Source organism: Aegilops tauschii, chromosome 7, assembly GCF_002575655.3.
Source record: "Aegilops tauschii subsp. strangulata cultivar AL8/78 chromosome 7, Aet v6.0, whole genome shotgun sequence".
NCBI lineage: Eukaryota > Viridiplantae > Streptophyta > Magnoliopsida > Poales > Poaceae > Aegilops > Aegilops tauschii.
In genome coordinates, this window is record NC_053041.3 from 17,519,440 (window position 1) to 17,545,865 (window position 26,426).

At 46.0% G+C, this 26,426-nt stretch overlaps 1 pseudogene; it reads left to right on the plus strand.

Moving 5' to 3' along the window:
• Positions 1-5,701: 5,701 nt before the first annotated feature.
• Positions 5,702-24,134, plus strand: LOC109757627 (uncharacterized; annotated as a pseudogene).
• The last annotated feature ends 2,292 nt before the right edge of the window (positions 24,135-26,426 follow it).

The following is a 26,426-nucleotide window of genomic DNA, read 5'->3' on the forward strand; positions in this document are numbered from 1 at the left end:
TGCAATGCCATGCTCGTGATATTGCTTACAAGTATCATTTCGTTTGTTCTAAAGATACTCCCTTCATCCAGAAACATAGGGCCTAATGCATCTTTTGAGATTTACTTTGACCATCATTTAGAGCAATAATATATGATGTCTATGTTAAAAAAAGTATATTGCTAAGTTCCTAATTGAAAGGAGTTTCTAATGTTACAACGTTTACATCATACATCTCCTACATTATTGATTTTATTGATGATCAGTGTAAATCTCAAAAGTGATGGTATTCATCACCCAGGGTGCAGAATAAGTTATTCTTCACCCGAGGTAATCTTACGATCACTTCATAATTAAATTACATTTGGAATTCAAATAGTTACATTCTTATTGATTCACTACGTAAAATTTGGTATAAGAAAATAAAAATATAGGACACTAGACAAGAAAATTTGAAGTTTATGTATATTTTACACTATGTTTTTACGTTTGTAATTTTACATAACATAAAATATTTTTTACGGCGATTATATATTTTGTTACGGCCTCTTTTTACGTCAGAAGTAAGAAAAAACTTACTGAATGTAAAATTACAGTGCAGTCGTGGTAAAATAGAGGGGGTGAAGAATAACTATTCCTCACCCAGGGTGACGAATAGTCAATCCCTATAATATATCTAAATTAACATGGTAGGAAACCAAAATATTTGACTTATTCTTTTTAATAAAAATAAGTCTGATCATATATTATTTAAATGGATTTAGAAACACATTCATAGCCTAAATAACATCATTATCATTTTTTGTTTGAACTCTGAAATCTTTACTGTGAGCAATATCATTTTTGTTTCTTCCTTTTTTTTGCTTCCATGTTTTTAATAAATGAAAATTTTATAATATGTGATGAAAATTTTAAAATACATGATTAATATTTTTTAGAATATGTGATGAGTTTATTTCCAAATGTATTATTATTCGCTATCGTGGTCACTCTAATAGCCTCACTCCGCGGATGATTTATGAACAATTACGGTGAACAATAAAATCCATGAAAAAACATTTATGGTGATCGCAACAAGGACGGTGCAGAATAACTTATGAACAATCACGATGATCCCGAAAAGCACAGTGCATAATCATTTATGAAAAAAAATCGAATATGCCATGGGTATTTTTAGTCGAAAACTTGAATAAGCAAGAACATGTTTACAGTACATGATGGCTATTTTTCAAATACATGAAAATTATTGGTAAATATGGAGATTTTTTACTTCCTTAATATTTTTTTTTCGAAACCAACATGTTGCTTGCATTTTCCTGAATTTATTTTAGGTCTTCCGCGATGTGCATTAGTGGGAGGAGACAAGTTGCAACAAGTGGCGCAAATGCAGTGTCCCACTTGTCAACTCCTGAAAATGTGGGAGTGAACTTTGTTAGGAAGAGTGAAGATGAAACTTGGGACCCAATATAAACTAAGATCGGCCTGGCCCAAAAAGTTGTACAGCCCAGTTACCTTTCTATATTGGCGACTCAGTCCTGAGTTCTAGTGCGATTACTTTTTTTCCCAAAAAACTTCTGATATATTCATCTTCAATCATGTCAGTATAACGAACACCAGAAATAATAATACCAGATCCGTAGACCAAGTAGAGGTGACTACAAGCACTGAAGTGAGTCGTAGGTGCGCCACCGTCATTGCCCCTCCCTTGCCGGAGCCGGGCAAAACTTGTTGTATTAGATAGTCTGGGAGTCATCGTGTTAAGGCCTCATAGGACCAGCGCAGCAGAACAATAACCATCGACGATGAAGAGTACAGTAGATGAACAACAGCTAGATCCGAGCAAATCCATCAAAGATAAATATCCGGGGACACACCTCCACACGCCCACCAATGATGCTAGAAGCATCACCGGGACGGGGGCTAGGCAGGGAGAACATTACTTTATCTTCATGGAGCTGCCGCCGTTTCACCTTCCTAAACAGGACACAAACCCTAACATAACTCAAGGGAATATCTAAAAATGAAGCCCTCCCACCGACAAGAATCAGGATCCATCGCGCCTCCATGGCCCTAATGCCACCGGAGGCGAGGTGGAGCGCCGGCGGCGCCGGCGGAATTTCTATATGAAGGAGGCGACTGTGTAGCTACAATGGAAAGCTTTTCAATCCTAGTACGATTACTTGTCGTAGTCAAGTTTCTATTCCGTGTATTTTACGCGAGTTCTCGCCGGCAAGGCTGCTTTGTACAACATCGAAAAAGATTGAGACTTAACAGGAAAGACTCGACAGAGAGCCGAGTTGAGACGCTCTTCGCGAGCAGAGGCCATCAAAAAGTCTTTCATCGCCAAAATTTCACGTGAGTTGTCGATGCTAAGCTAGCGCCCAAGCAATTAGTAGTACATACCAATCAATCAAGCTGCCAGCTTGTGTGCTTCAACACCGTACGTGCACAGCTTCTGCTGGATTTGTTCTAGCACGATAGAACCGACATGGTGAGCCAAGGCGGCAGCAGCAGCGCCCGAGGAGATCGCCGTTACTGCGGCTGCCTCAACACCCCCCCCCCCCCCCCCCCCCCCTTTCCCAGGTAGTGCTGTATGTGCATGTTCTCACGCAAAAACCCTAGACCTAGGAATCCAATGGCGTCGTTGATCCGAGTGGTTCCAGATAGAAAATCTCAACTCCTCAGGTGACTGCTCCAGAATTATTATTATTTTTTGATCAAAAGAGAGGCCTCCCTCTCTGATGTCATTAAGAGAAATCAAAGTTCACAGAAACGACTGCTCCTGATTCACACCCCATGAGAAAAACCATGACAAGTGCTACACACACTTCAATTCAATGTGATGCGATGAAAAACACATATATTTTGGGTTCTTTTATTTTGATCTGATGAGATTACCATCTTTTTCTAGCAATAATTAATATGCTCAGCACGGAAGAGTAGTTCAACACTCTAGCATGCTGAGGCGCGCATCTCTTTGGATGCAATTTTAGACACATACTGTCACCATCAGATTACCAACCGTCACCAGCACCACCACCAGCAATCCATAAAATTCTATACTTATCAACTTCTTTTTGATTCATTGTAATTTGTAATACTAGTACTTTTGCACCCTACGTTTTGGTATGTTTTAGTGTGTTTCAGCAAGTATCTCTGGAACCATATTTGCACTAGGCCATTCTTTTCATCAGTTTATGTCAGCCACTCTATTGAAAATTTGAATATCCATTTCATTCTTCTAATTTTTTGTATTCACAATTTTCAGCAGAGAGGCTGCAGCATGTACACGACCCCCACAATGTCCGGGCCTCAAGGTTGGGCCGACCTCATATGGATGATCTTCTTCACTCCGTTGTTGCTATGTTGGGATCATTTCGTGACCTCCTTGCCCTTGCAGCCACCTGCACCTCTTGGCGTGCTGCCTTCTCCTCATATTCATCCAAATCCACGCTCTTGCCACCTCTGCTCCTTCAACCTGGTGTCCCTATCAGCTCTCCTTGTCCCCACCCATTGAGTAACAGCCTCATACCTAAGCAACCATGCCATTGCACTGATCTAGCCAACCAAGACATGTACATGTCTTGTCAGGTTCCCCTTGTTAATGATGCTGAGAGTTTTTGTTTCATCGGTGCTTCATGTGGCCATATTTTCTTGGCCCGCAAACAAACATGCCTTGTTGTTGATATCTTCACACGTGTTAGTGTCCCACCTCCGCAAGTACCAAACGAGGGATACACTCAGCCCTACTATGCTGCCCTCACTGCTCCTCTAGCATCACCTGACTCACATCTCCTTGTCATCACAGTGCGGCAGAGCTTCTTTTGGCGTGTTGGTAGCCAGTCTTGGTTGAGGTGTTCTAACATTGGAACACCCAAGCAGGTAGTGGTCTTCAAAGGTCAGGTCTTTGTCATGAATAGTGATCGTACGGTCCTTCTCGTGCACTTTGTACCAGAAATTTACTTACAAGAAATAGCAATTGATTGGGTGGGGGAAGGCATGACTGGTACCTACGAGTGGCTTGTGGCGTGCGATGATATGCTTCTCATGGTCAGTCTTCAATGTTCATTATCATTAGGGGATACCTTTAAAGCCTTTCGTCTTGACTTATCAACCAAACCTGCAAAATGGGTGGAAGTGGAGAGGCTCGAGAATTGGGCAATCTTCATCAGCATTGATGTGAGAATCCGTCCATTGTGTTGCATTAACCCAGATAGATGGGGAGGGAGGAGCAACTGTGTATATTATTGTTCACATAATTCTGAAGGTTGGGTCGCAGTTGAGTTGGGAAAGCCATTGCAGAGAGATGCCTCCAACCGGAGCATCTGTATATGGAGTAGCATGCGGATAGAACCTATGTGGCTTGTGCCGAGTATTTTTCACTTATAGTGACTAATGGTTTAAGAGACTGGTACCAGCTTCTCTAGTCGGAATTAGTGAGACATTTTCACTTTTCGTAGGTTCAACAAGTTTTTGTACTTTCGAATTATGTCGATAACACTGAAATTTAGTTGGAGTATGACTACTTTGTGCTCGATTTCTTGTCTCTTGGTTCAACATGCATGAAGGTGGTGTTTTATCTTCAATCCAGTGTTTTGTTTGTTGCTTGTGCATTGTGTGCCCTAACTAAGTACTAATGTAATAGTTATTTCAGCAGAGCTGCACAATTTTCATTTTGAAGGTTGATTTTGGGCGATGCATCAGGTTTAATTGGTTTTTGATTGAAGTATTCTCCTGTTGCACTTCTGACTTGCTGTAATTTTTGTTTTGCTTATGCACGAAAGAAGGGCTGCGGGGGACTCCAAAATCCTAGGCATGTTTCGATTTGGACTATACATGAAAATAGAAGTACTAAATGTAGTGTCATGTTTTGAACAAAGGAACTTCATGCAGCATTTGGAAGGCTTTCGACGGTACAAAGTTGTGCACCATGCATGGCAGATCTTATTCAGGAATAATATTAACCTGCTGCAGTCTATTACATTTTGAAGAATGACTAGAGTGCTATCAATCTACTATTGCTATGCTGGTTCTTTTTTTCTTCAGACAAGTCGTTGATTTACGTTGCTGCCAACTGATCTTAAGCATAATCAATTTGGCAGTCATTCAGCTTGTTTTCTCCAAATTGTGAAGATTCCAAATGAGAGCGGTTTTTTGTAGGACGAGCTACACGATACCCTCTATCAATGCCGTTCACTGGACTTGCTGTTCCTAGAGATTCACGCAGTGGCTGACAAGTTTTGCAGGGCTTCAGTATACTTCACATGGATGCAGCATCGATGCATCATGTGCTACAGTTCAACACAAATGAAAAACTCTCTCCCATGGATTCTCTTTCCTCACATGCAGACGGAATCTACATCCACATGCCGACATGCGCAAGCTCTCAGGCCTATTACATATACTGCTAGATACTGTTCCTCTGCGTAAAAAAGCCAGGATTAAAGAGATCTAGATATCCTATATGTGTGAGCTTAGTTGCATAATTCTGCTGTCATGCGCCGTCAGGCAATAAAAAAAGTGGAGCTACTACTGTTTATGGCACAATGTTTGCATATGCCTCTGACGCACTCTCCTAGTGTCAACCGGTGCATGCAACTCTTCTCTCTTCCTTTTTCTCTCTCTATCGACCCGTGCATGCAACTCTCTCTCTTAATTTTCTGAAAAAAGTTTGCACAACGGCTCTCTCTAAGTCTTGCATGCGACAGACTCATGCAGTCACATGACTACAGTCCTGCATGCAGATGGCAGCGATAGGGCAGGTCAGTTGCATGCAGTCACTGTCGAACAGATGCGTGGCGTGTACTGCTCCTTTTCTGCACAAATCCCGAAGCAAACCAACGGGCCAGATAAGAAGCACCACGGAGCTCGAGCTAGGAAGAAACTTTACGATTCCAAATAGCTTGTGACATCAAAATTGCATATTTCTTTTCAACACCGAATCTGGTCAGATTTTTAGTGCACGAGTTTGTCGACAGAATAAATGAGGAAACATGGTGACAAATTACATAAATAGAAATCAATGAGAACAACAGAACTAGTGGCATCTTTGTATATATGATATTCCATATGAAAGGTAGAGCACAAAACATCCATATACCTCTTGTGGTGTATTTCTTATTTCCAAATTCCCAACAAGAAAAATCAGACGTAACAAGTGCTTGTTGTTGGCTGGAGCCTGGAAGCCATTTATCTCAACTGAAGGAGAGTGATAGGTGGCTCCTGATTGGCTGATGTCACTGTGCTTTGAATATTCCGTGGAATTTTTATGGACTGGAGGATGGTGATTTGGTAATTGGATCCATACGTTCATTCATTAACTGGTAACGAAAATTCAATTGCCCAAGATGCAGGGTACAGAAGTGCAAGAGCAAACCTCGTGGACGGCTTTGCTGCCAGCCATTTGTTACCATTACTGTGTATATAAATGGGAGTGAGACAGGGTAGAACTCTAATCGATCACTTCTCAATCAATCTTGAGCCACCAAACCAAACAAAGTTGCCGTTACACGATGCCACATCCTGTGCCACTAGTACTGCTGTTGTTTCTCCTACAAATTCAGCTCGTGGTAGTAAGCTCACACCTCCCCTGGGCTACTGGTACATTCTCCAACCGCACTGTCATAATACCTGTTCCATGCTTGCCGAGCCAGGCGTCGGTGTTGCTTCGGCTGCAACACTCCTTTGCCACCACCGACGAGTCCATTGCGGCCTTCCGGTCATGGAGAGACGACAGAGACTGCTACCGCTGGGAAGGCATTCGGTGGAGTCCTACCAGCGGCCGTGTCACTTCCATTGATCTGGGTGATCATGGAGTGACCACCTCCATCATGTGCTCTTTGAGCTGAGCTCCCTCAGGTATCTCAACCTCTGTGGAAGTGACTTCAATCGTTCAGAAATCCCATCCACCGGGTTTGAGCAGCTCACCACGCTCACCCATCACAACCTCTCCAACTCCAACTTTCCAGGCCAAGTGCCCGTCTATAGTATTGGTCGCCTCCCAAATTTGGTTTCTCACGACCTCTCCTACTCTGAAATTAGTGAGCTGTACGATCATACCTACATGATTCTAGTCTATTCCGATCTGCTCATACTGCCTAACTTAATAGCCTTAGTTGCAAACCTTACCAGTTTGAGGGAGCTCCATCTTGGTTGGGTGGATATGTCCGAGCAAGGAGACGAGTGGTGCAGTGGTCTAGCCAAGTGCACTCCAAATCTCAGTGTTCTTAGCTTGCCCTTTTGCTTGCTCTCTAGCCCCATTTGCGGATCACTCGCCAGTTTGCAATCACTCTTCGATCGTGGTCAGTCTGCAGTACAACAGGTTGACCGGTTCAATTCCAGTGTTCTTCGCCAACTTCTCCTCCTTGAGTGTTATCCAGCTTAGTTATAATAACCTTGAAGGACGAGTCCCTCCCGCGATCTTTCAACACAAGAAACTAGTGACTATTGATCTTCACCACAATTCTAACATATTAGGTAATCTACCGAATTTCTCAACTGATAGTAATCAGCTGGAGAACTTGTTTGTCGGCGACACCAATTTCTCTGGTACAGTACCAAGTTCTATTAGTGATCTCAAACATTTGAAGAAGCTAGGCCTTGATGCACTCGTTTTTTTGGAGAGCTACCCTCATCAATCGGTAGGCTCACATCCTTGAATTCATTGCAGATCTCTAGGTTGGGATTAGTAGGATCGATAGCATCATGGATCACAAACCTAACATGCCTAGAGGTCCTAGAAGTTTCTTATGGTGGCTTCAATGGACCAATACCTTCTTCCATTGGTGATTTGAACAAATTGAGGAAATTAGCACTTTATAAGTGCAATTTTTCTTGGAAAACACCTTCAAGTATCTTGAACTTAACTCTGGTAGATACCCTCGTACTTGATTCAAATAATCTCGTAGGCACCGTGCAGCTGAACTCGTTATGGAAACTACAAAACCTAATTGATTTGAATCTCTCACACAATAAATTAAGTGTAATAGAAGGAGAACATAATTATTCATTGATGTCCTTCCCCAACATTGCATATCTAGGTTTGGCATCATGTAACATAAACAATTTCCCTAACATTCTGGGACATATAGATAATATAAAAGTAGTTGATCTTTCGAGTAACCAAATTCATGGTTCCATACCCCCAGTGGGCATGGGAGAAATGAACAGACCATGGCCCTTTGAATCTGAACTTATCACACAATGAATTTACAAGTGTTGGGTACGAAACCTTCATTCTTTTTCATATAGAATTGTTGGACCTCAGTTTTAACATGTTTGAGGGGATAATACATTTACCCCCATACTCCGGGGAGATGCTTGATTACTCAAGCAACTGTTTCTCTTCCATGCCTATTAATATTTCTACTCAACTTGAAGATACTTTCTATTTCAAGGCATCAATAAACCACCTATCAGGGAATATTCCACCATCTTTTTCTAGCATAAAACTGGAAATTCTTGATCTGTCTTACAACAACCTCAATGGTTCAATTCCTTCATGCCTAATGGAGGATAACAATGCACTGCAAGTTCTTAATCTTAAAGAAAACCAACTTTATGGACAACTGCCACATAATGTCAATGAAAGTTGCATGTTTGAGGCACTAGACTTGAGTGGCAACCGGATTGAAGGACAGTTGCCAAAATCTCTAGCTTCTTGCAAGTACCTGGAGGTCCTTGATATCAGACACAATCAAATTAGTGACTCTCTTCCATGTTGGATGGCTGCACTTCCCAGATTTGAAGTCCTCGTCCTAAAGTCTAATAAGATACTTGGACAGCTGTCACCTTCTGTTGATGATGAGAAAAACACTTGTGAGTTTCCAAGGCTGCGGATCCTGGATCTGGCCTCCAACAACTTATCAGGACAAAGTAGGAATTTAATGAAAAATAGAATAAGGATATACAAACAAGAACTAATCCTAGTGAAAAGGCGGAATAAATGGGGTTGGTAAGTAATACTACTCCTAGACCCGCTGTCGGTGTCAAAACCGGCGGATCTCGGGTAGGGGGTCCCGAACTGTGCATCTAAGGCGGATGGTAACAGGAGGCGGGGGACACGATGTTTACCCAGGTTCGGGCCCTCTCGATGGAGGTAATACCCTACTTCCTGCTTGATTGATCTTGATGATATGAGTATTACAAGAGTTGATCTACCACGAGATCGTAGAGGCTAAACCCTAGAAGCTAGCCTATGGTATCATTGTTGTTGTCCTACGGACTAAACCCTCCGGTTTATATAGACACCGGAGGGGGCTAGGGTTACACAGAGTCGGTTACAAGGGAGGATATCTACATATCCGTATTGCCAAGCTTGCCTTCCACGCCAAGGAGAGTCCCATCCGGACACGGGTCGAAATCTTGAGTCTTGTATCTTCATAGTCCAACAGTCCGGCCAAAGGATATAGTCCGGCTGTCCGAGGACCCCCTAATCCAGGACTCCCTCAGTAGCCCCTGAACCAGGCTTCAATGACGATGAGTCCGGCGCGCATATTGTCTTCGGCATTGCAAGGCGGGTTCCTCCTCCGAATACTCCATAGAAGATTTTGAACACAAGGATAGTGTCCGGCTCTGCAAAACAAATTCCACATACCACCGTAGAGAGAATAATATTTCCACAAATCTAATCTGCTGACACATTCTATAGCATGACATCATACTATGGCCCGGTCATTATTCGAACCGTTTTTCTCAACCAGCCACTGCACATATTGTGAGGCGGTTTTCTTGGCACGTCTTGTCGAAGCAGAGATCGTGTCCCCTTATCACGGGATTCTCATCAATGCGGGTGTGGGTAACCCAACCGCGCCATCAATTACGGCGCTTGGGGAATAAGCGGTTTTACCAGGCAAGTGGGGAGGCGCAGAATCCCTGCTGCCTTTATAAGGGGATAAGGACTCCCTTTTGCACCCACGCTTCCTACTTCCCGATTCATTCCCCTCCGCCCAAGCGTTCATCTTCTCTGCCCACAAAAGGCCTTCCGAAGATGTCCGGATCCGGAGCAGGAGGCAAATGGATGGCCTCTACGGTCCGAGAGAAGGATATCAAGAAGCTTCGGGAGGCCGGGTACCTGGCCAAGAAAATCAGCCATCGTCTCCCGACGGCGGGACAGATCGTCCCTACTCCGGAACCCCACGAGAGGGTTGTATTCCTCCCTCACTTTGTTCGCGGGCTAGGGTTTCCCCTCCACCCGTTCGTTCGCGGCATCATGTATTACTATGGGATCGATCTTCACGATATGTCCCCTAATTCCTTCCTCAACATCTCGACATTCATTGTCATGTGCGAGGCTTTTCTCCGCATCTCGCCGCACTTCGGTTTATAGCTGAAGATTTTTAATGTGAAGCCCAAGGTGGTGGGCGGCGAGCACGCCGAGTGCGGGGGCGCTATGGTGAGCAAGATGCCCAACGTCATATGGCCAACGGGAACCTTTAATGATTCTGTCAAGGAGTGGCAACAGTAGTGGTTTTATATCACTGAGCCGCGCGGCACGGAATGGGCCGCCTCTCCCGAGTTTTGATCCGGTGCCCCCCTGCGGCTTACATCCTGGGTCAAGAAAGGCCTGGACTGGTCCTCGTCCGACGAACTGCCGGTGCTCCAGACGCGCGTTAAAGATATGGTAGACAAGAACATTGAACTTGTCAATGTAATCTAGGTGATGTTAGTTCGCTGGATCCTGCCCTGTCAACACCGGACTTGCAATCTATGGGAATTTGATCCGGCCAGGCACCAAACCTTGCGAGAGCTTTTCGGCTCCTTGCACAAGGACATCTGGAAGGTGCTTTTCAAGTCCAGCAAATCATGGCCGGACTCCGCCGAGGACCGCGGGTACCAACTGTCCCGCCCTGCAAGTTCGGTAAGCCATCAAACTTTTCATCCGCGTAACCAAAAGGAAGCGCTTAACGTGTTTTATACAACTCTCCCAGGGCTGGACGAAGAAGGCGGAGCGGATCCATTGTCCGGCCCCGCTGCCCGAAGCACCGGCCGACCCACTTCTGACGAAGATGCTGGTCCCGGCGCCTTACAAGGTGCTGAAGAAGACGGCCGAGAAGGAGGCCAAAAAGACCCGGGGCGGCCTTCGTCGCCGCGGCACTTCAGACACAATATCCGAAGGCTCTGATGCCCGTTCCGCCTCCGAAGAGGACGAGGAGGAGGAGGAAGATGAATCCCCTGCGGGGGGAAGAAAGAAGAGGACGGCTTCCGTACACTTGGAGGCCGAGCTTCCCAAAAGGGGAAAGGCTCCTCTTCCGGAGGAGTCCACTGCCACCGCCGACAGCGGCCCGGCATGGGATCCCAGGGCCCAGCCCCTAGTGAACTCGTAAGTATATAAAATCCGAGTATGTTTTAGGAGTCCAGACTCATCATGGCATAGTATTTTAACTTAAGCCATATTTTTTGTAGTCCGGCGAGGTCCCGTCCCAAACAATCCTCATCAGAGGATTCGCTGAGCTCAGATGCTATGGAGAGCGGGACGCCCCCAAAGGTCCCTTCCTCCAAACAGGTGCATAACACCGAGGCTTCGTCCTAGAAGGACCCCGGCCAAGGAGGAGAGGAAAAGACCGTGAAGGCGGCGCCTGGAGGTCAAACCTCAGGGGCCAGACACATGGGGGAAAAGATTCCCAGGAGCTGACGGCGGGGGCCATCTTGAGTTCGGCTCCCAGCCGGATGCGATTCCGGAGGTCTATACGGCTCCAGAATCAAGCAGGCAGCCTCCCTCAGCTGGAGGGGGCGTGCCTGTTCCATCGGCAACTTCTGTCCAACCAGAGGTGTCGGATGCTTTGTTGGTGGCGCTGAAGAGCGCCTCCATCGTTGACGAACATCGTGCCCTTATGGGTGCGGTGATTGAGAAGGTTCGGTCCGCTGAGAGTGGACTGAACGAAGCCTGCATCAGCCTTATAAGAGGCTTTGAGGTATGTTTTATGAGTTTTCGAAGAGTGTCATAGTATAGATAGTAGCCCCTGATACACTGTTCGGTGAAAGAAAGAACCGGACAGAGGATCGAATTTATGTTTGCAGGAAGACTCATTGGATGACATCTATTTCTCTTCTGTTATAAGCAGGCGTCTATAGCGGCTGCTGCCTCTCATACTGCGGAGATCTCCGGACTGAATCAAAGTCTGGAGCGGGCCAAAGAAGAACTTGGCCAATTGAAAATGCAGTTGAGAGATAAACAAGGTATGCACAAGTCTTGTTCGCGTTTATTGCGAATGAATTTTCAATATGAAATAAGCTTCATGATTTGCGCTAGGGATTGTGACCGAAGTCGAGGCCCTTAAGAAGGTTGTGGCCGAGGCCGAGAAAAAGGCAGCCACAGAGCAGGCTCTTCGTGAGAAGCACGAGGCCAGGGTTATTAAAGCTGAGCAGGAGCTGCAAGAGGCCGTGAGGAAATGCGAGACCTTGAAGCAGAGTTAATGGAGAAAGAATCCGAACTCACCAAGGCGCATCAGGCCACGAGCGATGCCCGGGGGGAAACCCAAAGCGCCCTGCAGGGGATCCAAGAGGTGAGAAAGATCGTGGCGGGTAAGGCTTTTTCCATGTAAAGCAAGTATTTGAGGGGAAAACTATGTTTCTAATTTTGAATCCGGATTTCTCAGGGGTATTTGCCGAGCTACCCCGCAGCATATCAGATGCCGCCCAATTCTACCGAGCCGAAGAAAGGAACACTGCAGATAAGCTCTTCTGGTCGCAGTATTTGGCACCGAATTATCCGGTGCCTTTTGCCGATCAACTGAAACAGCTGATCGAACTGCATAAGGCGGCGGAACTAGCCATGAAAGATTTGGTTATCCGGCTATGGCCTGCCGAGCCGATTCCAAGCAGCTACTTCGGGCTCGTGAAGCGGCTTGTAAGGGCTTGCCCTCGACTTGACGTCATCAAGCGGTCGGTCTGTATAGAAGGTGCGTGAATGGCCTTCGCCCGCACAAAGGTGCACTAGGGGAAGATGGATGCTGAAAAGCTGATGACCGAAGGACCGCCAGAGGGGAAGGAGCACCGCAAGCCCGAATTATATTATGAGAGTGTCCTAAAAGGACCCTACCTTGCAGCGGAGCTATGCGCTAAGGACATTATATTTCCATGAATGCCAATCATGTTGTCCTTTGTAATGTTTGAACAAGGTCATTTATTTATTGCCTGTTATATAAAAGTTTACCCTCCTGTGTGGCCGTTTTATATGTAAAACCTGAGAGTTGGCCAGTCGTCGGCTTCTGCCCCCACGTAAGAAGTACGGGGGTGTTCGGGATAAACATGAGCACTCTTTATCCCAGTTTTGGGTCCTTCGAAGGAGGTGCTCAGCACAACGAACTAGGCAATCGGACTATAGGGCTTTATCACTCTCACTTAGCCGTAGGAGCTTTAGTAAGGTCGGCGCAGCCCCTCGTGTTCGGAAGACCCACTAGTAGAAAAAGGGTCAAATGTGAAGCACATTAGTGCCGGTTTGATTTTGTGCCGGCACTAATGTGTCCATTAGTGCCGGTTCCAACGGCTAGGCGGGTGGAGATCATTAGTACCGGTTCGTGAGCAACCTTTTGTACCGGTTCGTGTCACGAACCGGTACTAATGATGCTGCTTCAGGCTGTGGCCCCACGGGCACCTTTAGTACCGGTTCGTGCCATGAACCGGTACTATAGTTTCTCAGTAAGCTGTTTTTCAGTCCCACCTCATGAAGAGAGAGGCACTAGGAGCGGTTTATAAGCCCTGAGTGCAGAGACGATGAAGGAGAGGCGCAATGCTCATCTGCATGTTGCTTAGCTTTAAGCCTTGAGGAATAGTGTAGACTGCACGGAGCTATGTGCAGTGCAGTTTGCACTATTCCGAAAGGCTTGAAGCTAATTAATGAGCATTGTGCCTCTTTTTTTATCTTTAATAACTTATTACAACTCTGGACTTCTTGTGTTACGGCAAAAACTGGACGCACTTCGTGTACAAACTGGACAATCTCTTTCGAAGTATCAGGGTTTCTGACGAGAACTCATCTGTTACATGGGCACTTCATTTTTTTAAACTTATTATAACTCCAGACTTTTTTGCGTTCCGTACACACCATTCAAAGCGACGTCATCAATTTCCAACACGTTCTGACATCATTTGCTATTTTTCAGTCATTTGAACTCCAGCCTATTTTTGCATTTAGTATGCATCATTCAAAGCGACGTCATCAATTTCCAACACGGTCTGACATCATTTGCTGTTTTTCAGTCATTTACCAATTTGTTTAGGGAGCTAAATGACGGTGAAATTGAAAACCACTACAAAATGAACTCTGAAAATGTTAGAACTTGGCATGGTATCATCATTTCGCCCGCATAGCATGTGCAAAAGAGTAGAGAGGGTCATGGCGAAAACTGGACGCACCTCGTGTACAAACTGGACAATATCTTTCGGAGTATCAGGGTTTCGGACGAGAACTCATCTGTTACACGGGCACTTCAATGTTTTTTAAACTTATTTGAACTCCAGCCTATTTTTTGCGTTCAGTATGCATCATTCAAAGCGACGTCATCAATTTCCAACACGTTCTGACATCATTTGTTGTTTTTCAGTCATTTACCGATTTGTTTAGGGAGCTAAATGACGGTGAAATTGAAAATCACTACAAAATGAACTCTGAAAATGTTGGAACTTGGCATGGTATCATCATTTCGCCCGCATAGCATGTGCAAAAGAGTAGAGAGGGTCACGGCGAAAACTGGACGCACCTCGTGTACAAACTGGACAATCTTTTTCGGAGTATCAGGGTTTCGGACGAGAACTCATCTGTTACACGGGCACTTCAATGTTTTTTAAACTTATTTGAACTCCAGCCTATTTTTGCATTCAGTATGCATCATTCAAAGCGATGTCATCAATTTCCAACACGTTCTGACATCATTTGCTGTTTTTCAGTCATTTACCGATTTGTTTAGGGAGCTAAATGACGGTGAAATTGAAAATCACTACAAAATAAACTCTGAAAATGTTGGAACTTGGCATGGTATCATCATGTCGCCCGCATAGCATGTGCAAAAGAGTAGAGAGGGTCACGGCGAAAACTGGACGCACCTCGTGTACAAACTGGACAATCTCTTTCGGAGTATCAGGGTTTCGGACGAGAACTCATCTGTTACACGGGCACTTCAATGTTTTTTAAACTTATTTGAACTCCATCCTATTTTTGCGTTCAGTATGCATCATTCAAAGCGACGTCATCAATTTCCAACACGTTCTGACATCATTTGCTGTTTTTCAGTCATTTACCGATTTGTTTAAGGAGCTAAATGACGGTGAAATTGAAAATCACTACAAAATGAACTCTGAAAATGTTGGAACTTGGCATGGTATCATCATTTCGCCCGCATAGCATGTGCAAAAGAGTAGAGAGGGTCACGGCAAAAACTGGACGCACCTCGTGTACAAACTGGACAATCTCTTTCGGAGTATCAGGGTTTCGGACGAGAACTCATCTGTTACACGGGCACTTCTATGTTTTTTAAACTTATTTGAACTCCAGCCTATTTTTGCGTTCAGTATGCATCATTCAAAGCGACGTCATCAATTTCCAACATGTTCTGACATCATTTGCTGTTTTTCAGTCATTTACCGATTTGTTTAGAGAGCTAAATGACAGTGAAATTGAAAATCACTACAAAATAAATAGCAGAAAATAAATAATGCAGAAAAGAAAAAACTATATAATTTTTTTTATATTCACAAAGAAACTAAATGCAGCAAAAAAATTTACTCGGAAATAAATATAAGAAAATTATATAAAAAATTGTTGGGGCACTGCCCGCTGGGCCTGCCAACCCTAGGGTTTGCAAATACAGGCCCAGAAGGGCTAGGAGGCTCAACGGGCAGCGCGCCAAAGTTTGGCCCAGAAGCCTGCTATAGAGAGGAGTTCGAGACAGCAGCCGCGCCGGGGCTTTTAAACTGGTGTGGGCGCCCCTCGGCTAGCGAGGTGGGACTAAACTTGCCCGCACCGCTCCTGCGCCAGCGCACACCTTTAGTACCGGTTCGTGGCTCCAACCGGTACTAAAGGGGGGCCTTTAGTACCGGTTGGAGCCATGAACCGGTACTAAAGGGGCAGTTTCCCGCCGCTTGACCTGGCCAAAATTGGCCTTTAGTACCGGTTGGTGGCTCCAACCGGTACTAAAGGCCCCTCCTATATATATGGCACTTACGAAAAATTCAGTTTCATCGACCACCATTTCTTCTCCAACTACTTCGCGCGCCCTCGCCGCCGCCCCCGCCGCGCGCCGTCGCCCCCGTCGCCCGTCGTCGCCGTCACCGCCGTCGCCCTCACCACCCGTCGTCGCCGTCACCGCCGTCGCCCCCGCCGCCCGTCGCCGCCGCCCCGTACCACGTCGCCGTCTCGATCGTGCCGTCGCCCCCGGCCTGCCGCTCGTCGTCGCGCCGTCCCCGTCGCATCGCCGTCTCGCGCCGCCGCCCCCCGCTCGTACACACACACACATATACACACACACAGACAGACACACACACACATATTGTTTTTAATTATTTTCTATTTTCTGTTGTTTAGATTAATGTTAGATAAATTATGTAGATAAGAATGTTAGAATGTTAATGTTAGATGAATTATATGGAAAAGATGTTAAATATTAATGTCAATTTTAGATGAATTAGCTAGATATTAATTTAGGTATATATATGAGATTTGAACTAGTTGAATTAATATAACTAGTTTATTTTTAGTATGAAAATTAATAGAACAAGTTTATTTTTAGTAAGAAAATTTAGGTATATGAGATTATTTAAACTAGTTGAATTAATATAACTAGTTTATTTTTAGTAAATGCTTAGTTGAACTAGTTGAATTAGTAGAACTAGTTTATTTTTAGTAAGAAAATTTAGGTATATGAGATTTGATGATCTAATTAAAATATTACTATATATATAGCTACTTTATATATTTTAGTAAGAAAATTAATAGAACTAGTTTATTTTTAGTAAATTCTTAGTTGAATTAGTTGAATTAATAGAACTAGTTTATTTTTAGTAAGAAAATTTAGATATCTGAGATTTGATGATCTAATTAAAATATTACTATATGGAACTAGCTACTTTATTTTAGTAAGAAAATTAATAGAACATGTTTATTGTTATTAAATGCTTAGTTGAATTAGTTGAATTAATAGAACTAGTTGAACTAATAGAAGTAGTTGAATTAGTTGAATTAATAGAACTAGTAAGTGTTTAATGTTTCACCTATATGAACATAGGAAATGTCGTCTGACGATGAAAAAGATTTCATTAAGTGTGAATTCTGTGAAGACCAGCGCGGCCTGTGCGACAAAAATTTCCTTGTTGATGATAAGCGCTTCAGCATCAAGCTAGATGAGACCTTCGAAGTGGATACAGTAAGTCACACAACGACAAGTCTTTTTTCGTAATTAAGCATGACTTATATATGCTTCATTTGCTTCAACTTATAATTTTCAATTTTCACTATTCTACTAGCGCATCCCCTGCCATGCAAGAATTTTTGTCTTGGATAAGATAGGTTTCAGTGCTATGGAAACTATGGAGGTAAAGAGAGTTTACCTGAAGACCGAGCATGCTGGTTATACTTTCAACGTCAAATTATACAATGCAGACACGTACACCTATTTTGAATGCAAAACTTGGCAAGCACTATGCAAGGCTTTTGCATTTGAGCCTGATATGGTTATCACCTTTGATATTCGTCCGGAAGATGATATTGAAGGTAATAGGGACATCTGGGTCGATGTGCAGACGCCTCCAGTTCTACCATTATGTGAGTTTCTCAACCATATTTATGTCTTTGATATTGTTTATTCAAAAATAGTTGACAACTAATTTCTATTGACAACTTATTTCCATTCAAGCAAACAATGCCGGCGCTTGGTAGACAGGACCTACTACTGTCCCGGAGCTGAACTAAACCGCGAGGAGATAAGTCATTATGTTTCATGGCTTGAGGATCTTGATGCTGTTAAGAGAAATCATTTTCCTGAATTTGAAAATCTTAGTACTCAAAACGTGCGACCAATAGTGATCGTATTGAACTACGGTCACATGTATTTAGGAAAGATGGTAAGATTTTTACTATTAGTCCTCAGTGCATCTTTTGCATACATTATTTTTCAAGCTAAACTTTCATTGCTAAGTATATTAATTACTATACGATGTTCTTCAACAGGGACTCCCGATGACAGTTGTGCCTCAGTGGATCGAGACTAAAGGTTGCATGTCAATTGTTAGCTTATGGCCAAGATATCCTACAGTGCACATGAGTGCATTCAGGATTTCTGAAAGCGATGAATGCTTAATAGTGAAAGATTGGAGCAAAATTGTTAACGATCGCAGAGAAGTATTAGGGGGCAGCAATCAGAAGCGCAGCCCACGATTAGGAGACAGGTTCATCTGCATGCTCCAATATGATGAATCAGGAGAGCTATACATGTTCTATGCTATTTTACCCGAGAGAGAGCAGCAGGAGTGATTTAGCTAGTTATCATGCTCTTAGTACTTGTTGTCCTCTCATGCGTGTCCGTGTTCTTCGTCCTGAACTTAATCTCAAAGAGTGATTTGCTTTTGTGGTGTTATGAACGCTTATAATATCATGACCATGTTGAACTCGATGATATCTTTGCTAGCTAGTATATACTGTTGTTGGTGATGATATGATGCAAGAGTTTTTATATTAATATGATGATGATGATGATGATGATGATGAGTTATTATATCATTTATGAAAGAAACCGCATATTAGTTTCAACTGGATGGATCCTAGCTAAGTGATCAAGTATATGCCATATCCATATTACTTAGATCACTAGGATCCACATGCATCCAGTCGAAACTAATCTGCGGTACTTTCACCTAATGATTTAACAACTCATTATAATGTAAAACAATCACTAAATTAAATTGAAAACACAAAACAAAAGGAAAAATAAAAATTAAAACCAAAACACACCCAAACATTTAGTACCGGTTGGTGTTACCAACCGGTACTAATGTCCTACACGCACCCGGGCCTGGCTCGTGCCACGTGGTGGCACGTTAGCGCCGGTTCGTGCCAAACCGGTACTAAAGGGGGGGGGCTTTAGTCTCCACTCCATAGTGCCGGTTGCAGAACCGGCACTAAAGGCCCTTACGAACCGGTGATAAAGGCCTGTTCTGGACTAGTGACCGTACTAGGGGCTCTATAAGCACCTGATCGGAGGAGAAACCGATCCATCGCACGCTGCATTGGTTATGGCATTATGCGGGAGAAATCCTTAAAGATTGTGTGACCTCTCGAACAGCTGACCAGCTCTCGCCGTATCATGACAGTCAGTTTTCGGCTTTCTCTACTGAGGTGCTCGTCCGGAAGAACCGGGACACAATCGCAGTAGTTCTTCCAAGTGCTACCTTAGCCGATATAGCGGAACGTAAGGTACCAAAACATGGGAGCCGGGCAAACCCAACTATTGACCCAAGACATGATTTGGAGCTAATGCATATAATGCTATAGGTTCGGGGTGCCGAACTTCCATGAAGGTGTTCGGACTTTATTGCCGTGTTATGGGTAAAATGAAGCCCCTGGCATATTTTAAGGCATATCGTTGTGTACGGATGCCACTTGGCAAAATAATTTCAATAAGAAATAACAGCAGGTAAGCGTCATATAAATCCACACGTTGTATTTGAATAGTACGTCTATGCGTATGAGTACAGGTAATGTGATAAAAAAAGGAATATGATTGCGGAACCTGCTGAGACCAGGGGGGAAGAAGCTGAGTGCGGATCCGTAGTATAGCCGGATGGTCATTGCGGGGAATGTCTAAGGATTCCCTTGCGCGTTCAATCTGCCTCCGTATAGCCCGTCCTGGTCGGCGCAAAGGTGAACCTGCGAAGAAAATGAAAGAAATGTTCGCGTGCCGGAGAGCGGTTGAGCCGCTGAGTGCGGCCTGTCCTGGCCTTCGCCGGAGTGTTTAATTGAGCTCTGGACGAGCTGGGCTATCCTTCCGCGAAGTAGTTCGGAGTCCCTTGACGGTATCCGGGAGCCTGGACGTCGGCTGGAGGTTCGGCTGCAAGGTGCTGCTCGTTGCATCTGCTGCGAAGGCAGGGGTGTACTTGTTGGTGCCGATGGAAGGTTCGGCCTTGCCATTAACCGTGATGACGCCGCGTGGACCGGGCATCTTGAGCTTACGGTAGGCATAATGTGGCACCGCGTTGAATCGAGCGAACGCGGTTCGTCCGAGCAGTGCCTGATAATCACTGCGGAAAGGGACGATTTCGAAGATTAACTCTTCGGTACGGTAATTTTTTGGTGATCCGAAGACTACCTCAAGGGCAATGGAGCCTGTACAACTGACTTCCACACCTGGTATAATGCCTCTGAAAGTGGCTTTAGGGGGTTTGATCACCAAATGATCGATGCCCATCTTGCGCACTGTGTCCTGGTAGAGCAGATTTAGACTGCTGCCTCCGTCCGTAAGGACTCAAGTGAGGTGGAATCCGTCAATTATTGGGTCGAGGACTAGTGCGGCTAGATTGCCCTGATTGGCGTTAACCGGACGATCCGTGCGGTTGAAGGTGACCGGCCCTAGTTTATATTGTGGGACGACTAATTCCGTTAAGTCGGCATCCCTAAGGGTGCATATCCGGTCCGAGTTGGTAATTTGGGTGGTATTTACCACATTCACCGATTGAATATGCGGGGGAAATTTCTTTTGCCCTCTTGTGTTCGTTGATCTGGGCTCTTCGTCGCCATCATCGCTTTGAGACCTCCCTTCTCTGTCTTTGGCGCCTGCCCTGCCGGCTTGTTTGAAGACCCAGCATTCTCTGTTGGTATGGGTGGCTGGCGTTCCTGGGGTGCCATGAATTTGGCATTGGCGGTCGAGTATGCGATACAGACTGGATGGACCCGGATTGTTATTTTTGGGTGGCCCTTTCCGCTGACCGGACTTTGAGCCCCTGAACCCGGCATTAACTGCCATATTTTCGGCGTTTTCACCATATTTGCGACGATTGTGTTTGTTGCGTCGTGGTTTGCCGTTGCTATCCCTGGCTTATGATATGCCAGGTTTGCTTGTTGTATTGTTACTACGAACCAACCAGCTATCTTCGCCCATGCAAAAGCGGGTCATAAGTGTCGTGAGGGCTGCCATGGATTTTGGCTTCTCTTGGCCGAGGTGCCGGGCGAGCCATTCGTCGCGGATGTTATGCTTAAATGCCGCTAAGGCCTCTGCATCCGGACAGTCGACAATTTGGTTCTTCTTAGTTAGGAACCGGGTCCAGAATTTCCTGGCCGATTCCCCTGGCTGCTGAGTTATATGACTTAAATCGTCAGCATCCGGCGGTCGCACATAAGTGCCTTGGAAATTGTCCAGGAATGCATCTGCCAGGCTCTCCCAGCTTCCGATGGAGTTTGCCGGCAAGCTATTGAGCCAATGCCGAGCTGGCCCTTTGAGTTTTAGCGGGAGATACTTGATGGCATGTAAATCATCCCCGCGGGCCATGTGAATGTGGAGGAAGAAGTCTTCTATCCATAATGCGGGTCTGTGGTACCATCATATGATTCAATGTTTATGGGTTTAAACCCTTCTGGGAATTCGTGGTCCATTACTTCATCAGTGAAGCATAGGGGGTGTGCGGCGCCTCTGTACCGGGCTATATCACGACGCAGTTCATACGAGTCTTGTCTGCTGTATTCGGCCCGGCCGGATTTGCTTTTAGCATATCCGGCGTGACGGTCATCGTCCCGCGTTGGGGCGCGCCCCCGTGATCCGTAGATCGATCTTGCATGTTTTGCTTTGTTTTCCAATACGTCTTGCAGGTTCCGTGTGTTACCTCGGGCCTTGGTATTTTTGTTTGAATGGCGGCGGGGTGCGGGCTGGACTTTGGGCTGATGAGCCTCTCTGTCTCGGCCACGAGGTGGCCGATCAGCCACATCATACGCTGGTGATGTAGGTTTCAATGCTTCCTCCTCGAGTTGGGGTAGCAACCTGCGCTTTGGGTAACTCTTGGTTGGGCGCTCGAGTTTGTATTCCTCGGCCGCCAGGACTTCAGTCCATCTATCCGCTAGCAGATCTTGATCAGCTCGAAGCTGTTGTTGCTTTTCTTCAGGCTGTTTGCTGTGGCTATAAGCCGGCGCTTGAAGCGCTCCTGCTCGACGGGATCCTCAGGCACGATAAATTCTTCGTCGCCGAGGCTCACCTCGTCTTCGGAGAGAGGCATGTAATTGTCATCCTCTGATTCTCCGTCTGCTGCCTGTTCCACAGGGCTAGCTTGTTCATCCTCCCGCTCGAGGTCTGCATGGAGGGGATTATCGTCGTCTTTGGCACTATCCAGAGCATTATTGTCTCTTGTGCCGGTATCGCTGCTTTTGCTATGGCGAGACTTAGAGCGGCGCCGCTGACGTCGGTGCTTGGATTGCTTCTTGGAGGGATTATCCTCCGTTGTCTTATCGCCATCCCCTTCTTTGGCGGTGTCCACCATGTATATGTGATATGATGAGGTGGCGGTCCGGCGCCCTGTGGGCGGTGGTTCTTGTTCGTCTCCTGCATCGTCGTCCATACCGTCGATGTCTTCGGAGCCGAAGTCGAGCATGTCAGTTAAATCGTCGACAGTGGCTACTAAGTGGGTGGTGGGTGGGGAGCGAATTTCTTCGTCGTCCGCATCCCATTCTAGCCGGACATAGTTCGGCCAAGGGTCTCCTGACAGGGAGAGAGACCTCAACGAGTTTAGCACGTCGCCAAAGGGCGAGTGCTGAAAGATATCCGCGGAGGTAAACTCCATGATCAGTGCCCAATCGGATTCGATAGGCACGGACGCAGGCGGCTCGGAGCCCATGGCCAGGGACGAATCCAATGGTCCGGCAACACGGGTCTCGGAGGAGGTGAAGTCAGTATTCGGCTCTATTGCCGCTGAGTGTGCGGCCTCCGTGGCGGGGTCCATCCACCCGTACTCAGATGGCGCAATTTGTTCCGGATTGAGGGCCGGAGTAGTTGCAGGTGTGATCTCCCGAACACTGTCCGACGGCAGAGCTAAATCATGCTCGTCGTGATTGTGCGGCGCACCTGACATGGGCTCGAATCCGTCGAAGATCAAGTCTCCGCGGATGTCGGCAGTATAGTTCAAGTTTCCAAACCTGACCTGATGGCCAGGGGCGTAGCTCTCGATCTGCTCCAGATGGCCAAGCGAGTTAGCCCGCAGTACGAAGCCGCCGAATACGAAGATCTGTCCGGGGAGGAAAACCTCACCCTGGATCGCATCGTTGCCGATGATCAAAGGAGCCATCAAGCCTTATGGTGACGACACAGTGGAAGTCTCAATGAAAGCACCAATGTCGGTGTCAAAACCGGCGGATCTCGGGTAGGGGGTCCCAAACTGTGCGTCTAAGGCGGATGGTAACAGGAGGCGAGGGACACGATGTTTACCCAGGTTCGGGCCCTCTCGATGGAGGTAATACCCTACTTCCTGCTTGATTGATCTTGATGATATGAGTATTACAAGAGTTGATCTACCATGAGATCGTAGAGGCTAAACCCTAGAAGCTAGCCTATGGTATCATTGTTGTTGTCCTACGGACTAAACCCTCCGGTTTATATAGACACCGGAGGGGGCTAGGGTTACACAGAGTCGGTTACAAGGGAGGAGATCTACATATCCGTATTGCCAAGCTTGCCTTCCACGCCAAGGAGAGTCCCATCCGGACACGTGTCGAAATCTTGAGTCTTGTATCTTCATAGTCCAACAGTCCGGCCAAAGGATATAGTCCGGCTGTCCGAGGACCCCCTAATCCAGGACTCCCTCACCCGCTAGTAGAAGAACAAATCCCCCAAATAGCATAACAATCTCATGTATTGGTCCAGGGACATTGATAGAAGGGTGGTTTATTAGAATGAAGTCCATGATGGCTGAAGTTGTGAATGAAACATCAGTCTGGATTATAACAACTATCAAAACCAAGTATATCAGGCCAACACTGTGCTCACATACAAAGGGCATGACGTCTCCTTTACCAAAATACTAAGAACCCTTGTATTCAGTGATGTCTCAAACAATGCAACCCATGATAGCATCCCTGGAGCTATTGAGAACTTGTTTTGCTGCAAGTGCTCAAAATGTCGCACAACTCCTTCACTGTTGGGGAACGTAGCAATAATTCAAAATTTTCCTACGTGTCACCAAGATCAATCTAGGAGATGCTAGCAACGAGAGAGAGGGAGTGCATCTTCATACCCTTGAAGATCGCTAAGCGGAAGCGTTACAAAAACGCGGTTCATGGAGTCGTACTCGCGGCGATTCAAATCGCGAAAGATCCGATCTAGCGCCGAACGGACGGCGCCTCCGCGTTCAACACACGTACAGCCCGGGGACGTCTCCTCCTTCTTGATCCAGCAAGGGGAGAGGAGAAGTTGAGGGAGAAGTCCGGCAGCACGACGGCGTGGTGGCGATGGAGCTCGTGGTTCTCCGGCAGAGCTTCGCTAAGCACTATGGAGGAGGAGGAGATGTATGAGGAGGAAGGGGCTGCGCCAAGGGAAGGGTATGGCTGCCCTCCCACCCCCTCACTATATATAGGGGGAAGGGGAGAGGGGGCCGACCCCTCTAAATGGATCTAGAGGAGGAGGCGGCGGCCAGGGGAGACCCTAGATGGGTTTGGGCGCCCCCACCCCCTAGGAAACTTGCCCCCCAAGCCGGGAGGGGCGGCTGCCCTAGGGGTGGCGCCCCCACCTCTCCTGGTTACGTGAGAGGGGTTGGGAGGGGCGCACAGCCCCTTAGTGGGCTGGTTTGCCCCTTCCCCTTGGCCCATAAGGCCCCCAACGCTTGTCAGGGCCTCCGAAACCCCTTTCGGACATGCTGGCCATAGCCTGGTACCCCCGGAACAATTCCGGACTCCAATACCCTTCGTCCAATATACCGATCTTCACCTCCGGGCCATTACGGAGCTCCTCGTCATGTCCGGGATCTCATCCGGGACTCCGAACAACCTTCGGTAACCACATACTATTTCCCATAACAACTCCAGCGTCACCGAACCTTAAGTGTGTAGACCCTACGGGTTCGGGAACCATGCAGACATGACCGAGACACCTCTCCGGCCAATAACCAATAGCGGGATCTGGATAACCATATTGGCTCCCACATGTTCCACGATGATCTCATCGGATGAACCACGATGACGGGGATTCAATCAATCCCGTATACAATTCCCTTTGTCTATCGGTATGTTACTTGCCCGAGATTCGATCGTCGGCATCCCAATACCTCGTTCAATCTCGTTACCGGCAAGTCTCTTTACTCGTTCCGTAACGCATGATCCCGTGGCTAACTCATTAGTCACATTGAGCTCATTATGATGATGCATTACCGAGTGGGCCCAGAGATACCTCTCCGTCATACGGAGTGACAAATTCCAGTCTTGATTCGTGCCAACCCAACAGACACTTTCGGGGATACCTGTAGTGCACCTTTATAGCCACCCAATTACGTTATGACGTTTGGTACACCCAAAGCACTCCTACGGTATCCGGGAGTTGCACAATCTCATGGTCTAAGGAAAAGATACTTGACATTAGAAAAGCTCTAGCAAAACGAACTACATGATCTTGTGCTACGCTTAGGATTGGGTCTTGTCCATCACATCATTCTCCTAATGATGTGATCCCGTTATCAATGACATCCAAATTCCATGGTCAGGAAACCATAACCATCTATTGATCAACGAGCTAGTCAACTAGAGGCTTACTAGGGACATGTTGTGGTCTATGTATTCACACATGTATTACGGTTTCCAGTTAATACAATTATAGCATGAACAATAGACAATTATCATGAACAAGGAAATACAATAATAACCATTTTATTATTGCCTCTAGGGCATATTTCCAACAGTCTCCCACTTGCACTAGAGTCAATAATCTAGTTCACATCACTATGTGATTGTAATGAATCCAACACCCATGGGATTTGTTCATATCTCGCTTGTGAGAGAGGTTATTAGTCAACGGGTCTGAACCTTTCAGATCCGTGTGTGCTTTACAAATCTCTATGTCATCTTGTAGATGCAGCTACCACGCGCTACTTGGAGCTATTCCAAATAACTGCTCTACTATACGAATCCGGTTTACTACTCAGAGTCATCCGGATTAGTGTCAAAGTTTGCATCGACGTAACCCTTTACGACGAACTCTTTTACCACCTCCATAATCAAGAAAATTCCTTAGTTCACTAGATACTAAGGATAAGTTCGACCGCTGTCATGTGATGCATTCCTGGATCACTCTTGTACCCCTTGACTGACTCATGGCAAGGCACACTTCAAGGGCGGTACACAGCATAGCATACTGTAGAGCCTACGTCGTCTAAAGCATAGGGGACAACCTTCGTCCTTTCTCTCTCTTCTGCCATGGTCATGTCTTGAGTTTTACTCAATACTCACACCTTGTAACACAACCAAGAACTCCTTCTTTGCTGATCTATTTTGAACTCCT